The sequence below is a fragment of the Phyllostomus discolor genome, chromosome 4, assembly GCF_004126475.2.
Source record: "Phyllostomus discolor isolate MPI-MPIP mPhyDis1 chromosome 4, mPhyDis1.pri.v3, whole genome shotgun sequence".
In the NCBI taxonomy this organism is placed as follows: Eukaryota; Metazoa; Chordata; class Mammalia; order Chiroptera; family Phyllostomidae; genus Phyllostomus; species Phyllostomus discolor.
This window is the reverse complement of record NC_040906.2, coordinates 129,532,002-129,549,090: the sequence shown is the minus strand read 5'-3', so window position 1 is coordinate 129,549,090 and position 17,089 is coordinate 129,532,002. Positions and strand designations below refer to the sequence as shown.

The 17,089-nt window shown below is 34.4% G+C and overlaps 1 protein-coding gene and 1 non-coding gene across 2 annotated transcripts in view; both read left to right on the top strand.

Annotated features, from left to right (window-relative positions):
• Positions 1-17,089, top strand: part of KHDRBS2 (KH RNA binding domain containing, signal transduction associated 2) — a 535,898-nt gene that overhangs the window by 158,069 nt on the left and 360,740 nt on the right. The window lies entirely within an intron of this gene.
• On the top strand, positions 9,229-9,419 carry LOC114495923. Its single transcript, XR_003684578.1, has one exon. It is a non-coding gene; the product is annotated as a U2 spliceosomal RNA (small nuclear RNA).

Sequence of the window (17,089 nt, the reverse complement as noted above, 5' to 3'; positions counted from 1 at the left end):
CAAGTATTCAACAGATTCATCTTTGGATGGAAATTGTTAAACATTCTACAGCTACTTAGAGATGAAATCATATATGTGGGTTTTAAAACTTGATAATTTAAATAATCAAAACTACTTTATATATCTAATAATATAAATATATTCTAAATCTTTGATAAACCTGTGCATCTCTAATAAATATATTAAGAACCTTAATAACACAAAATAACATTACACTTGCATAAGCAACTCCCAAATAACATTAGTTTATATCATTGTCCATTTCTTGTGTATTGTTTAGTGATATTGATCTTCAGATTCTAAAGCACAGTCAAAAATTTCTAAATTTCTCAATCATTTGCAATTTACATTTAGGCCATTTTATATTCATAAAATATGTCAAGGCATTATATGGTCAGACTGAATTACAAGATTGCTGAAGACTATGTGGTTTTGCAAGCGAGATATAATGCAGATATTCTTAGCAGCATTTACTATTTTTCTGAAAACAATAAAATGACACTGTAATTATGTGACATGTGTATTTTCAAATGTATGGTAACATGCCTTTTCCTTCATGTTGCAAATGCATTTAGAAAGATATATTATGTATTTCTTAACTTTTTAAAATAAGAGATACACTATGCCAGCTGTTATTAAAGATAAATGTTATCTGCCTTAATGTTTTCATCAGGAAGATGCTATGCCTGTGGATGTTGTGCATTTCTAACGTATTCTAAATGTGCCCCAATCTCATATTGCCTTGTGACAGTATTTCTCTTACTAGATCATCACTTATTTGTTCACTCATTAATGCATTCCTTTTTTTAATGAATAGAGCACCTACATGTTGAGTTCCCAGGTGTTAAGTTGGTCAGCTAGGACGAAAAGTCAAGCAGAAAGGTGGCGATTGGATTTCTATTCACTTACTGTGACAGAGCCATCAAGAAGCAATTCTTCTTCACAGAATGACACCAGGCAAAAGTCACATGGTCATAACACAGATGGAGACATTGTCTCACTGTCAAGGAACCTTAACAAAACTCCTGCCTTTTTGTGGACCTGGGGGTCAGGAAGGAGGGTAGAAGAAGGGCCAGGAGTGGAAATGACTGAATTAGAACTGGTAAACTTGCCTCATCAAGACGCCAAAGCAGGAGTTCGTTATGGGGCAGCTGGGAGTAGGAATGCAGATAATGCGTGTGAGCATGGCTGGTCTGGTGTGTGCCCTTGCCTGCATTCCTTCTCACGAACTGCGGAGCAATAGTCATGTGCCATTCTGGTGTGGGCAGGGCTGCTTCTGCACAAGAAGCCTGCCAGGCAAAGCCTTGGGATTCCTATGGTCAGGCCTGAAAGACCCAGCACAAGGTTTTGTCCTGATGCTGGATGTTTTGATACATGGTGCATTCTAATTTTGTGTAATACAACAACTTATTTTTCCATAACCAAAATACATTCTGCAGTAATAAGTTTTATAACTAATACTGCAAGATCTTGAAGTAAATCTTTTATTTGTGTATTTATTTGTTCATTCAACAATTAATTATTGAGCACCAGTTCTGTTTTAGTCACCACGCCAGGAGATACAGTGATGAACCTAACAGACTTATAACCTAGGCATACACCTGTAAAGCCCCATTATTTACTGAAGGACATCACACACTTTAACCTGGCATTAGAATAATTTAATTATATGATCCCAAACTCACTTTACACAGAAAACTTTTCAGTGAACACCTGGAATATGCCCCTTTTCCCACACTCTACCACTCCATCGCAACCAACATGACTTAACTGATTTTTTTAAGACAAATTAATGATCCATTTCATTATCCTGACTTCATTGAAACTTTCCTCATGGACATCTACTTAACACCCAGCTTTACCACCCAGTAACATCCCGTTGTCTTCAACACCCGTGTTAGTACTTACCATAATGTGCTTTCTATTAATAATGCTTCAACTTATTACCACATAAAATCATAACTCTTAATATGAGACTAGTTTCAGAATCCTGAATAGCACATTTGTCAGTATGTGCATGCAGTGAGAACATAAAGCATCTGTGTAACAACTCAATATAGTATTTTAGCAGATAGGGGAAAACTTGTTTAGGTAAAAACTCAGTGTTCATTACACTAGAGCCAAAAAAAAACATGGGAAGGGTGGATAAATGTAGATATTCTAGATTAATTTAATTAATAAGATATACTGAGATGTGAAGACAAGAACACTCCCCTCTCCACCCATGCACTACACACACATAGAAATGAGAATTAAAGTATAACTACAATAGAAATCTATGTATAAAACAGACCAAAAATAAAGAACTCCCCTGTTGCTGTGAGAGAGGAGGGTGGTATTGGCAGGTCACTCTCCCACGGAGGGTACAGAAAATGCAAGACTCTTGAGTCAGAGACAAAAGACTCAAATGTTCATGGCTCAGCAGGAAGCATAAACATTGGCCCATTTTTTTATCAGTTCCCCTCATTTGCAAGGCTTCAACACCCGTTGAAGTGATAGGAATGGGACTGTGTTGGATGCCTGCACAGGCAGATGGTTTTATTATTGGAAGGTAACTGAGCCAAACGATCCCACAATGTGAAGGTTGGAGGGGGGGAGTGTGTATGTGAGAATAAAGGGAATGGCAGTATGATATTTTCGAACTGTTTGCAGTTATCATACAGGTGGGGCACTGTTAAAATCATTATTCTAAGATTATTGAAAGTGCAGTTTGGTATAAAGCAAGTGCATATAATGGGATGAATTTGTTTTCATTTGCTCACATATCACCACAGATGTAATACCTTTAAACAAGATACATTTATTATCTAACAGGTTTTACAAGTCAGAAGTGCACTTCTGTCTTAAAAGAATCCTAGTTTATTGTTTCATTAGGGTTTTTGCCGGAGTTCATGTTTAAGCTCTCTGCCCCAGTAAGGACTCAGACTCATGATGGTCCGTCAGTGTGTGGTATGAGGGATGCTTGTGAGTCTTCCTCATGTTCTGCTCCAATTGTTCCTGAAAGGACTCAGCCTGGCACAGGTTCATGGCCTTCTCCCCTCAGAGTAGGCTGACTCCAATCCACACTCAGAGTGTAGGGATCTTACTACAGGAAAAGTGGGTCCCACACCTAGTCTGGGACAATAGTGTCAGAGTTCTGCCAGGGGAAAAGCACACCTTAAGTTCCAAGTGATCTGCAACTCTCCGTGTGAGGACAGATATTATTTGGCACAGAGAGGAGAAAGACATGATAAAGAGCATTGATGAGCAGGGGAGACCTTGGTGGGGAAAAGTTATCAGAAGGCTGATAACTGTATGATAAAAACAAATGGCTTAGAAACCAGAAGTTTAATAGAGAAAGAGACAGGAAGCAACACAGCCAAGAAGAACCCTCCTAGGATCACAATAAATGCTTATATTAAAAAGGAAGATCTCTATTCAAATGAACTTAACTTCCACCTTATGAAACTAGAAACAAAGAAACAAAAACCGAAGTAAGCACAAGGGAAGAAATCATAAAAACCAGAGCAGAGATAAAGGAAATAGAAAATAAAATAAAAATACAGAAAGTCACCAAAACTGAAAGATGTTTGTTTATAAAGGTCAGAGAAATTAGCAGACATTTAGCAAAACTGATCAAGAAAAGTCAGAACTACTAACACCAGGAAAGAAAGTAGGGATATCACTTTTGATCTTAGAAGAGTAAAAAAGTAAAAATAATGTAGTAATAATTATAAACCACTGAATGCCAGCAAAATAATATAGATGAAATGACAAATTGTTAAAAAGCACTAATTGTCAACAAAGACTCAAGAAGAAATTTTTAAAATCTGAATAAAACTATGACAAATACAGGTTAAATCTGTAATTAAAAACACTCACAAATAATATTCTGGGTTCGGGTTCAGATTCTTCAATGATGAATTCCACTAAACATTCAAAAAATAATTAATTCATTTTTTCCTAAAGTGTTCCAAAGGTTAGAAGAGGAAGCAACACTTTTTAAATTATTTTATTGAATTGTTAATATCCTGATGCCAAAGCCAGGCAAAGGCAGCAGAAGAAAGCTACAGATCAGTATTTGTTATAACTATAGATGCAAAAATTTTCAATGAACTACTGTGAACCAAATTTAGCAATATATAAAAAGATTGTATACCATGAAAAGATGAGACTTATCCTAGGAATATAAGTTGTTTTAACATTTATATTTTAATTAATGAAATGTAATGTAATAATTAAATAAAGGATAAAACCATACAACCATTTCAATTGGTCCAGGAAAAATATTTGAAAAAACCCAACACTCTTTCATGATTTAAAAAAACAAGCAAACCATATGTAGGATTAAAGGAATGTCCTCAACCTGAGAGAGGGCTTTATGAAAAACACAGTTAAAAATCTATTTCATGCAGTATGATTGAATAATAAATATTGTACACCAAATGGATGAACCTCAAAGACATTTTGCTAAGTAAAAGAAGTCAGTAACACACACACAAAAACCAAAGTATTTTTTATCTCATTTATAGGAAATGGGCAGACTAGGCAAATCTGTAGAAGCCGAGAAATTAGTGGTTGATTTGGTGTATTGGTGGAATGGGGGGTGACTGCTGATGGGTATGGAGTCTATTTTTCAGAGGAATTAAATAGTTTAAGATTAGATTTCTGCAATAGTTGTACATCCTATGATCTATAAAAGAAAGTATACTTTTAATGGGTAAATTTAATGAATTATATATAAATAAATTGTATCTTAATAAATATGTTTAAAATATTCTCACTCTTTGAATGGAATATGCCATATAATGAGGACAGGGCAGACATGACAATTTTAAATTTATCAGCAGGACTCTTAAGACAGTCTTCAGTTTGGACAATGTCCATTGCCTAAAGGAATTGTGCCCAAACAGAAGAGTCATCAAGTTTAATACATTATGTTTCTGGTATAAGAAGTTTTTTTTTTTTTTTATATGTGGTAACTATAATACTTTCTGATACCACTAAAGGGATATGATGAAGAACTTGGAATTTGGATTTCCTGTTTCCCCTTCAAACAGGTCTATTTCAGTTGCAGCTGAGGATTTCATAAAAGCAGATAGGAATACTACTTGTATCTGAGTATAAAGCGACCCAAGTACTCGGCTGACAAATTTAACTAACACTGATCAAATTGATGCTATATTAAATGAGCTAATCAAAAAAAACCTTTTTTTACTCTACTACTGAATTGATATCTAACGAAAAGGTATTAGGCATATAAAGCAAACTACTAAGCAATATGATATTTGATCTTTAAGCAGCCTAAACCTTGAAAAAACTAGATACAATCCAGGAAACAGTAAAGCCTTTGGCTATTTAAAACTGTTTCAGTTTGATATAAATATGTAAAATGGAAGCTCCATACACAGGGTCCAGGAACTCTGTTTCATGGCCTTCTGCATTCCTAATGCAGAGCAGTGCCTGGCACAGAGTTGATGCTCTTTGCACTTGAATGTTTACATCCTTATCAAACATAAACTCATAGATGGATTTCATGACATTGTGTAGAGAAGGAGAAGTCCTGTAAAGAAAATCACCTCTTATTTGGACACGTAAACAGGACACTTATGTAAGTTCACAGGAGACTTATGTGACATTTAGATAAGAGATTTTACTTTAGAAATTCCCTGTGATGGCACCATTGTGGTTTAAAGAAATAAAAATAAAATTATAAAATATAAGAATATAGCTGACATTAAGGTGTTATTTTTGTAACTATTTGAAAGGCCAAAGAAATACCGATTAAGTATTAAAAGTGCAAAGGTGCAGATAATAATGGAATTAGGTAACTACATGTCACTGTGTGGAGTAAACATTTAATCATCTACAAGTGACTCTGTGGGAATGTTACCTGTGGTAGTATACTGGAAATATTTTTATTTAGACAAGTGTACATGCTGAACAAATTAGGTTGTGTGTTTGAGCTGTGGCTTTAATTACAATTAGGGCTGCTTGTTTACGTTCAATGCTTTTCACTTAGTAATAGTGTTTTAAATGATCTCTTCAAATAAAAATAACTTGAGCTTGGAGAAGCGTCCCTTAGAGTTGTATAAATATGGCAAAACAACTGGCTCAAAAGACACTGAGGAATGCTCCACACAGGATGAAAAACATTTAAAACATGACCAAAGCCTCTTGAGTTGTCTATGGAAACAAAATATGATTTATACACATATATGCTGAAACACAGTACAGAATTATTTATAATAAAATGAATGGGACATGAATTGTGTATGTGTTTACATTATTGAATTCGTGTCAAATCATTTTATCAGCATATTTTCAATTCTTTGCTGTATCTTTAAAACAGACCATCTGTAAAACATAGTGTGATTTTAAGATAGACTATGTTATTTTAAAACTTCAAAAAGAGATATGGATAAAGCACAAAATATACCCAATCAACACATTTTAAAGGATCTACAGTTTTTTTCCTTAGCATAAATAGATTCTTCTGCAACTATGTGTGCTTCCTTCAAATTCAAGTACATCCTTTTGATGACAGCTGTCCCAAATGGGATTTTTAGATCTTAACAGCAAGCAAAAGTAATTGCTTTTTATATTTTTGGTAAGCCTTTCTGTTTAAACTCTTTTAGTTCATATATGTGTTGACATTTACTCTTTTATTTTCAAATATTCCTCAAGTTTCTCTCCTGGGTTTTCTATTATAATCCCTCTCCCTTAGCAATTCCATAACTTTAAGTAACACCCTATGTAGAAAATTGCTAGGCCCATATATTCATCTTAGATTTCTCTGTTAATGCCTACTCATACATGGCTACTAGATTTCTTCATATGGAGGACACCTGGAATTGAATATATCTCAAATTTCCTCTAGAACATTTGTTAATGTCTTTCCCAGTTTTACTAATGATACAGTATATTTTCAATCCTGTGAGTATAGAATATATTTTAGATTGCTAATTCATTCACCTATATCCACCCAATTCAATTAATTGTCAAGTCTTGTTGAGTCTTGCTAGTCTTTTGTCTTGTCTTGTATTTTCTGTGTCCACCATTCTATTTTATGTTCCCATTATCATTGTCAAGGTTACATCAGACAACTTCTGACTGCCTCTCCCATCCTTAGTTCTCCACATTCCATGGCATATTTTTCGTTCTCCCTTTTTTTATGCCACTGCCTTTTTCCATGTGCACTCTCTGCCTCCCTCCCTGTTCAAGGGTTAGCAAAAGTGCCACACTTCCTAACTTCCCATTTTTTTTCCTTGAATTCTCATAGCCCTTAATTTGTATTTCTGACATGTTTGTTTTTTTCTTTTATTTTTTGTGTACATTTTTCTTTTAATGTACAGTTTGTGTGCATTCCCTATTTCTTTCACCGCAGTGTAATTTTCCTGAAAGAAGTGCTTGTGTCTGGTTCACTTTGTATTCTTCATACATTTCACAAGTTATAGGCTAAACCATTGTATTTAGTGAGTAACTGAATTGATTCCATCCTTGATTATATATTAATTTTTGAATGAAATTTAAGTTTATTACAATATATTGATATTACAGTTAATGGCTAATTCTAGAACATTATTATATCCCCTATTTTCTTAAATTGTCACTTTTGTTAAATTAAAAATAACGTCTTTGATAGAGTCCTCTGAAAATTCCAAATGATATGATTTAATTCTACAAATACAGCTTAATATTTTTGCAATCAAATAAAATTCTGTTCCCTTGTTCTTTGATGACTGCTGAGATGAGAACCTAAAGTATTTTCCTTTCTGTTTATACAAGAAGAATATCTTTTGATCAGCAACAGTGGTCTTTCTTTGAACAAACTGCCCAGAATTGCTTTACTTTGTTTTAATAGCAGCAAATATGGGATACAGTACTAAAAGTGGATTTAATGTTGAATTTCCAAAGAAAAGCAACTCTATGAATTCCTACTCATTAAGAAAATGATTCCTCCCCACCCAGGAATAGGATGAAAGTGAAAATAGGCTTCAAGTGGTATCAGATGTGAGGATGAGAAGGATTTTAGGATCAGGAAATGAAGGAGTTCAAGTCCAGTGGTGTCATGTGAAAGGGGAAGAATGAGAAGAGGCAGGCGGGCAGCAGTGAGCATCAGATTCTTCACCTGGTGGTCACACTGCCCTTCCATCACCAGGCAGATCTGGTGCCCCCAGAAAGGGAAATAAGTCTAGGTGAGTTTCCTCAACTGTTTGAGGAAGAACAAAGTTACTGGAATTAGTTTATAAACATGTGACCAGAAAAATTCCACATGTTAAAAAAGGCATTTGTTTAATATAAGTATTGATGAAATATTATTAATCATGGGGAAATATATTCATCATGAGGACATAGTCAATGGGAGATTACATATAAATATATTCTGGAGTATCCTATACTTAGAGAATAAATTTATAAATTTTTAAATACGTGTATACAATATTACTGGTTTATTTTTGCCTAATTTTCAACTGTTCTTGGATTTTCTGTTAAAAGTATCTTTAAAATATTTTTCTTAAAATGTGTCTATTTTTATAAGTCTTTCTTTGTCACAAATTGTTTTGTTGCTTTACAAATCCATTGAAATATGTTCTTTTCGTTAATTTTACTCAACGCAATTCTAATATTTGCTGTTAGACAAACATCTTAAAAGGCTGATTAAAATTGTTCCAAAGACTTTTTGAATATAAAAGTTATTACAAAACAACTGTTCAGTAACTTAAGCATAAATGGATTTGACATACAAATGTAATTTTCTTAAAATATGGAAAAATACTTTCAACTTATTAGATAATATTTAACATACTGAAAGCACATTGTCTTCCCTCAGACAGTGTGAGCTGCTCTTAAACAGATGGCATTCTCTCCAGTTATTTTTTTAAGCCTTGCCTACATAAGTTTCAAGTTTCTCTTCAAGCATTTCCCCCAAATCTCCGCCCTGTACCTGAGCCAGTGGATGCCTGTACTCGGTGGGAACCTGGAAAACAAGGAGCCCTGCCCTGTACCTCTGTGAAGAACCCAGCCCCTTATAAGCCAGATCTTTGGGGAGGAGCCTTGCTTTCTGTTAATGTGTGATCCCTTATTGCATAAAGCTCCCTCCCTTTCTCCTTTTCCTTCATCTTGTTTTCAGTAAGCCTCTTCTTTTGAATTGGTTTCACCTCCCTTGATTTTTATCTTCAGGGTGGGGAGGCAAGAATACCTTCATCCTCAACCATGACAACTCATATTAAGCCTAAGAATGGAGAGATTCCAATCTCAGCTTTTTGGCTAAGATCAAGTAGAGGACCCATTCTTATCAGTTTAATATCTGATATGTCATCTACCTGAGGACTATATATCACGTGGGCTTTTGGAGCAGGGATGTGGAATAGGAGCTTGCTCCATCCATTCCATACATCAACCTGGTATTGCAGTACTTCCTGGACAGTGCACCTCATAGTGGGGAAAGAAAAAAAAGGATCTGACAGATTCCAAAGTTACTAAATTATGGATAAATATTAAAGACACTATTATATGGGGTTTGACTTCTTTTCTGTTTAAAAGAGATTTGCTTTAAAGAAAAGTTTGGAACCAGTTTTCGTCAGTGAACTGAGAATTCATTCTCCTGTCATGGTGATGTCAGTTGGCTTTGTTTGAAGGGGACTGAGAATACCACTATGATGAAAGCAGAGGAGAGAAACAAAAAATCTCTTGTTAAAACAGCTTTTGTGCCCTGGCTGGTGTAGCTCAGTGGATTGAGCATGGGCTGTGAACCAAAGTGTCACAGGTTGGATTCCTAGTCAAGATACATGCCTGGGTTGCAAGCCATGACCCCCAGCAACTGCACATTGATGTTTCTCCCTCTCTCCCTCTCTCTCTCTCTCTCTCTCTCTCTCTCTCTCTCTCTCTCTCTCTCCCTTCCTTCCCTTTCTAAAAATAAATAAATACAATCTTTGAAAAATAAAAAATAAAAAAAAGGTTTGTATTGGCTATCTTCAAAGTTTATCTTAAAATAAATTTCCAAAAGCACAACATCAAAAATATGTAACCCACTTCATTATTACTTCTAATGTTTTAAAATATCAAACAAAAATTATCTCAAATCCCTTATGGAAAAAAAGTTCTCTGGCCATTTCTGTGTTGGTTCCAAAAACTCTAGATATTAGGAAAGATATAAAATCACTTAAGTAAACTTAAACTATGATAAACAAATGCCCATTAGCAAAAGAAAATGATAGATTGTAGTTTATAAATTTTAAAAGCACACACATTAAAAGAAGGATGACTTGCTTAAAATGATGTTATATAATTGTAACTCATAAAATATACATTTTATCAGTTTATGAAATTAAATCTCTATACAACATCATTTATTTGGATGTTTGTGTTCTATTTCAAAAGGTAGAGTTTGTGAAAGAATTAAAGAGGGGATCTCACAGCTTCAAGAAAGGTCGGCTTCAAATTGGTCCTTGATGAAAAATAGCTACTGTGTTGAAATAGAAGTTTTAAGGAATACGTCAAAATAATTAAGGCAGAAAACAAAAACTTCTGAGAGTAGTGAACATTATAAATTTTGTTAACATCCTGTTCTCAGTCAGAAATGAGTGAAATGCTATCTTTTCATTTCAATCAGAGCGTTACCAGTGGAGACATCACTTTGTGTGCTTTAGGATTTTTGTGTTTGGTGGTTTGTTCCCACCAGTAAAGGGACAAGAAGGTTCTTTGTCAGACTCCTGAAGAGAATATTCAGTCAAATTTCACTCAACTGGAATTGTTCTCTTGGTTTATTTTAAAAGTTGTGTAATATTTCATTCATTCAAAGAATATATGCAATTTTCACAGAGTATAAAGCAAAATAAAATTAATACTCATGAACCCCCAAGTTAAACTAAAGACTAAAATGTTACCTATTACTTTCACACCATCTGTACAGCTGTCCCTTTGAACGCATTTCCTACATTTCTTTCCCAGAAGTTATCGAAATCTTGTTTTGTGTTAGTTACTGTCCTGTATTTGAGGATTAGACTTAATACTTATGTGTATATTCACAAGTAAAATATCATTGGATTTTTCTTGTTTTTGAGTTTTATAAAAATAGTGTCATATCTGGAGCTTGAATTTTTTACTAAAAATTTTATTTCTAGGATTTTGTTAATGACATTTCATATAGTTATCAGTAATTTGTGTTTGACACTAGATAGTATTCTACTATATTTCACAATGCTTTTTTTTTGTACTCATCATGGTTCTTTCAGGAAAACAGAATCCACTCTCTATATAATAGTTATTATAATCTGTAGTTCAGGACTCACATGTCTGTTGAAAGAGGTGGAGAAGGGACTCTAGGAAAGTGACCCCCTGTGTGGGCAGTGGAACTCTGAGCCTGAGACCTGCCAGCACCTAGATCTGGGAGCTCATGGAGGGGCTCCTATAGCCACACAGTGGGGAGTAATGTAGAGGTCAGTAAAGCAGTCCAACCACCATTACTTGCCGAGAATAATGGACTACAATTGTCCACTTTCCAAATCTCATGCAACTTCCAATTATTTATTTATTTTTATTATTATTTTTATTTATAGAGAGAGGGGAAGGGAGGGAGAAACAGAGAGAGAGAAACATCAATGTGTGGTTGCCTCTCAGGTGGCTCCCCCTGGGGACCTGGCCTGCAACCCAGGCATGTGTCCTGACTGGGAATTGAACTGGCAGCCTTTTGGTTTGCAGACCCACGCTCAATCCACTGAGCTACACCAGCCAGGGCTGGCAACTTTCAATTATCAACAAAATCCAACACACACAAAAAACACGTGTAGAAGGTAATCTGGGAATTGTTTCTGAGCCATAAACAAGTGTTGATATGATATCCAGCGACAGCACACCATTCTTCACGGATGAACATTTTTCACCAATTATTTTTTCTGTTCAAGCATTGAGACTGAATATTCTCGTACCTGTGCTAACATTTCTCTAGACAAAATACCTAGGTATGAGATTGCTAAAACATAAGTTTAATGCATTTTCAGATTTACAGACAGTGCCAAAATGGCTGTATCTGTTTACAGTCTCCAGACAGGGTATATCAGTCTCCACGGCTCCACTTTCCAGCCAAAGTTTGGTTTCTGCCTTCTTCCTTTGGCCATCATAGTGTTCTGTAAAATGATATCTCAGTGTGGTCTTAATTTGATTTTTGTTTCAATTCTAATGAGATTGAAACTCTCATATTTTTTCTTTTGTCATTCTGTTCTTTTTTCAGTAATGTATATATGATTTTATTACTTTATATTTTGTTTTTTCCTTATACTTTTCTACTTATTTTTGCAAAGTAATGCTATATTAGTAACATGCAATGGAAATAGTCTAAAAACTTGTGTCTTATATTTTCACCTGCTTTGTGGTGTATTTTAATGAACTGATATTCTTTATTTTAATTGAACTTTTATTTTACAGTTAGAATATGTTTATGTCTTGTTTTAGAACTACTTGACATTATTTCCCTGTATTTTGATCTTAGAAACTATAAAATTTTGCCTTTCACACCTAAGTTTATAATTCATCTATATATTTTCTGTTATGGTTTAGGAAATAATTTTATTTTTCTCATGATGGATAGTCAGTTATGTTATGTGTTAGGTAGTTCCTTCTCAGCATGTTCACAGTTTCCTATTATTGCTGTAACAATTACCACAGAGTCAGTGGCTAAAAACACAACAAATGTATTATTTTAGTTACAGAGGTCAGAAGTCTGAAATGGTTATTATGGGCCACAATTAAGGTTGGTAAGGCTGCATTCCTTCTGGAGGCTCCAGGGGAGAATCTGTTCCTTGGCTAATAGAAGCTGCCCTTATTCCAAACTCACAATTGTGTCACTGCAGCCTGTGACTCTCCTTCCTTCTCTTCTGTGGAAATTGGGCACACCTGGATAATCCAGGACTGCCTCTTCATTGCCAGGCTCCTAATTTAATCACTTTTGCAGAGTACCTTTTACAGGGTAACATATTTCCAGATCCTGGGGATTAGGGCATGTATGTTGTTGGGATGGGGGCATTATTCTGCTCCTGTGATGGGTGGTGTCACCAATGTCATATATCATTTTAACATAGCAGGAGTCTATTTCTGCATTCTGGATTCCATTGTTCTGTTTCTGTGTCCTAGGACTACCCTTATCACACTATCAAAAACGATACAGTTTGATAATGAGTCTTTGTATGTGATAGGAATAGCCCTCAATTTATTCTGCTTCTGAATATTTTAGCTATTCTTAGACTTCACCTTTTCATATACATTTTAGAACCAGTTGGTAAATTGATTCAAATCCTATTGTAATTGTAATTAGAATTTTATTGGATATATAGATGTAATTGAGAATATAAGAAATCTTTATAACAGTGAGAATTCCAGTTTGTGAACATAACCTCTCAATTTATTTATATTCATTTGATGGCTTTATTAATATATATTCTCTGTAAAGGTCTTGAACATACATAGTTAAATTTATTCTTGTGAAGTCTGTTTTTATTTTTACTGGATATCTCTTAAACTTTTTTCCTAATGATGTGTTGTGGGCATACAAAAATACACTTAATTTTTTATATTGATTATGTGTAAAATACCTTGATAAACTATTTTACTAATTCTAGTAAGTTTTCTGAAATTACTTAAAGCTTTTTACATACATACATTAGGTGAACTATACATATATTTGTTTTTTACACCCTAACATTTATAACACTTATCTTATTTAGTGGTTTGAATTATCAGTGTTGAAGAGAAAATCAAGAATATGGATCTTTACTTTGTTTCTGTATTATTTTACTAATTAAGAATACTATTCTTTGTGGTTTCCAGTAGAATCCTTCAATTGGATTAAAGGACTTTTTTTTTTCATTTTCAGGTGACCTTAGTTTTTATAATGATTGAATTTTAATTTTATCAAACTATTTTTCTGCTCAAATAAAAGTTAACCTTTTTCCCATTAATTTATTAATAAACAAATTACAATTGGGGTTTATAAGTCTTAAGCTACCTGTGTACCTATGATAAAGACAAATCAAACATCATGTATATTGCTTTGTATGTACAACAGGCCTCAGTTATGCTACTATTTTGTTGAACTGGTTTTGTTTCATAAGTGGATTTGGTCTGTAAATTCTCTTCTCTGATTTGGTTTTGGCATACAGGCCTACTGAGTTGAATTAGAGGCAATTTCCACTTTTATCTCTAGAATAGTCTGCATAGATTGGAATGATATATTTCCTAAAGGTCTAGTGAGATTACTTTTTACAACTGTCCTTATAAAATAAAAGGACATTTTATTATGATATACAAGGTATGCCCAAAATGTATCCAGCCATGTAATACAAAAAATAGAGACATTTTTCAAAGAAGATACAAAATGCAAGAAAGATTGTACATAGGACAATGACACCTCAAGTCCCCTTCACAGTATGCACCTTGGGACCTCACACAGTTTCCCAATTGCCATCAGCTGTGCAGCCATATTTTCCTGAATCTCATCAATGGTCTGAAATCTCTTCCCCTTCAAAGGTGATATTAACTGGGGGGAAAGCCAGAAGTCCCAGGGTGCCAAATCTGGGCTGTAGAGGGACTGAGTCACCTGGGTGATTTGATGTTTCACCAAAAAACTCTGCATGGGATATGATGCATGAGTAGGCATGTTATCATGATGAAACTGCCAATTACCCATTGCCCATAGCTATGGCCTTCTGAATCTTCCAAATAGTTTCCACACAGGAATGTTCAAGCTTAATAAAAAACTTAATGCAGATTCATTGCTCTACTCATTCAGGCATTTTGAATTTGATGGCCACACAGTACACACGCTCACTCAGTGGCATCTACCACCCCCACTGACTAGGACAGTGAAGTCGTCATTGTTCACACATGGGCATTGCAGTCCACTCTCCTTGGCTGCCAGGTTACATTAATGTTTAGCAAACCATTGTTACTAACAATAGGTAGACTTTTTCTGGACAGACCTCGCATTAAAAATATTTATGTGTGTCTTCAACTTTCTGTTTTATTTTTCTCCATTCTTATTTGACATATTATTTATGTGCAGAGAAATGTACAGGTGTTAATTACAGAGCTTGAAGAGTTTTGATAAAGATATAATATACCTTCAACACAATATAGAATAATTTCATCACTGCAGACGTTTCCATCATTCCACTTTCCAGACAGTCCAACCTCAGCTGTATTCTCAAAAGGCAACCACTCTTATAAATCCAAACACTGTATATTTCTCTGCCTCTGGAATTATATTATATTAATGGAATATAATGGAGTTATATTAATGGAATATAACATAAGGTACTCTTTCATGTCTGACTCTTTTTCTGTTTGAACATAATGTCTGTGAGATACATTCATGCTATTGTGTCAGTCAGTGACTAATTCCTTCCTGTTTATGTATACACTTGTTTATTTACTCTCCTTAGATGGGAATTGGTTTATTAATTGAAAGGTAATTGTGAATAAGTATCATAAACATTCTTGTGCATATCATTTTGTGAACATATACTTTTTTCTTGGTTAAGTACTTATGTATAGCATTGCTGGGTCATAATGGAGCTTTATGTTTAAATTAATGAATGACTGCTAATCTTCATTCCAAAGTCATTGTATCATTTTAAACTGTCAACAGTGATTGCTCTAGCAGTTCCACACTCTTATCAACATTTGGTCTTTTTCTAGTTCCAGCAAATCTGATGTGCATGTGTGTGTTTAATTATCAACTTGATGGAGTCCTTTATAGGTTCTAGATATGGGTCACTTTTCGGAGGTTTGTACAGGGAATATTTTTGTCCAGTCTGTGATTTATCTTTTTAACTTTTTATGGTGTTTGGAACAGTAAAATTTTAGTGAGTACTCTTTGCTTCCCAGTTAAGTAACCTTCCCCAGCTTGTTTGCAATGGTATTATTGTATGCTTTCTTCCTAGATTTTTTTCTGTTTTTTTTATTGTATTTTTTCCATTACCCTTTATCCCCCTTTTATATCCTCCCCCCCTGCAATCACCACACTGTTGTCCATGTCCAGGGTCATTTTCCTTTTTGCTCAATGCCTCCATACCCTAACCCCACTCCCACTCCCACCCCCACTCCCAGAGCTGTCAGCTTGCTGTCTATGAGTCTGTCTCTATTTTGCTTATTAGCTCAGTCTGTTTATTAGATTCCACATATAAGTGAGATCATATGGAATTTGTCTTTCCCTCACTGGTTTACAATTTTAGCTTTTATGTTTAGATCTATGATAGACTGCAAAATAAAATTTGCCTAAATGTGAAGTAAGGCATACATTATTTTGTTGTTTTTGTTATTTGCATAGGAATATCCAATTGTTCTAGGACCACTTGTTAAAAACACTTTACTTTTCAAATTTATTGCTTTGGTATTTTTGTTGAAAATTAATTCAGCATTTAAGTGTGGTCTTTATGAACTTTATAGTGTTCCATTTATCTATTTGCCTATACATACACAGTTCATACTCTAGTACAGTATTGAATAGATATGGTGAAAGTGGAAATCTTTGTTTAAATCCTGAAATTAGGGGAAAAGGATTTAGTTTATCGCCATTAAGGATGGTATGTTGCTTACTGTGAGATCATGGATTTTCTAAGAAATGGAAAAATTAGAAAAACTTAATTTTATTTATCTTTGTCCTTCATGCCCCAACATACTTTTGATGTATTCTAAGTCCTGTGTATTTTTAATTCAATTATTGATTATCTGAGTGACTTGGTTTGATAATGACTTTTTTGGTAGATAACAACATGCTCTGATCAGTGCTCTCAGTTCACCTGTTTTTAACCATGATTCAGAATGAATAAAAAAGCTGGGCAGACACCCCTACCCAGAACTTTCCACTTAGACAAACTGATTTGCATATATCCTCTATCTGCAGTGTTTTACCCTTTATGTTTCCACACTCTTTATTTGCTGATCCTAAGCACAGCTCTTTAACATAGAAAGTGTTAGATTGAAGAAAAATTGAATCTGTTCTTTCTCAATCATGAAATTTGCAAGAGAATATTATGGGCACAGACCATGGTTAACAAACATGAATATGCAAATTTTATTTAAAATCAGTTTTAAATATTAACTTTTGCAATTT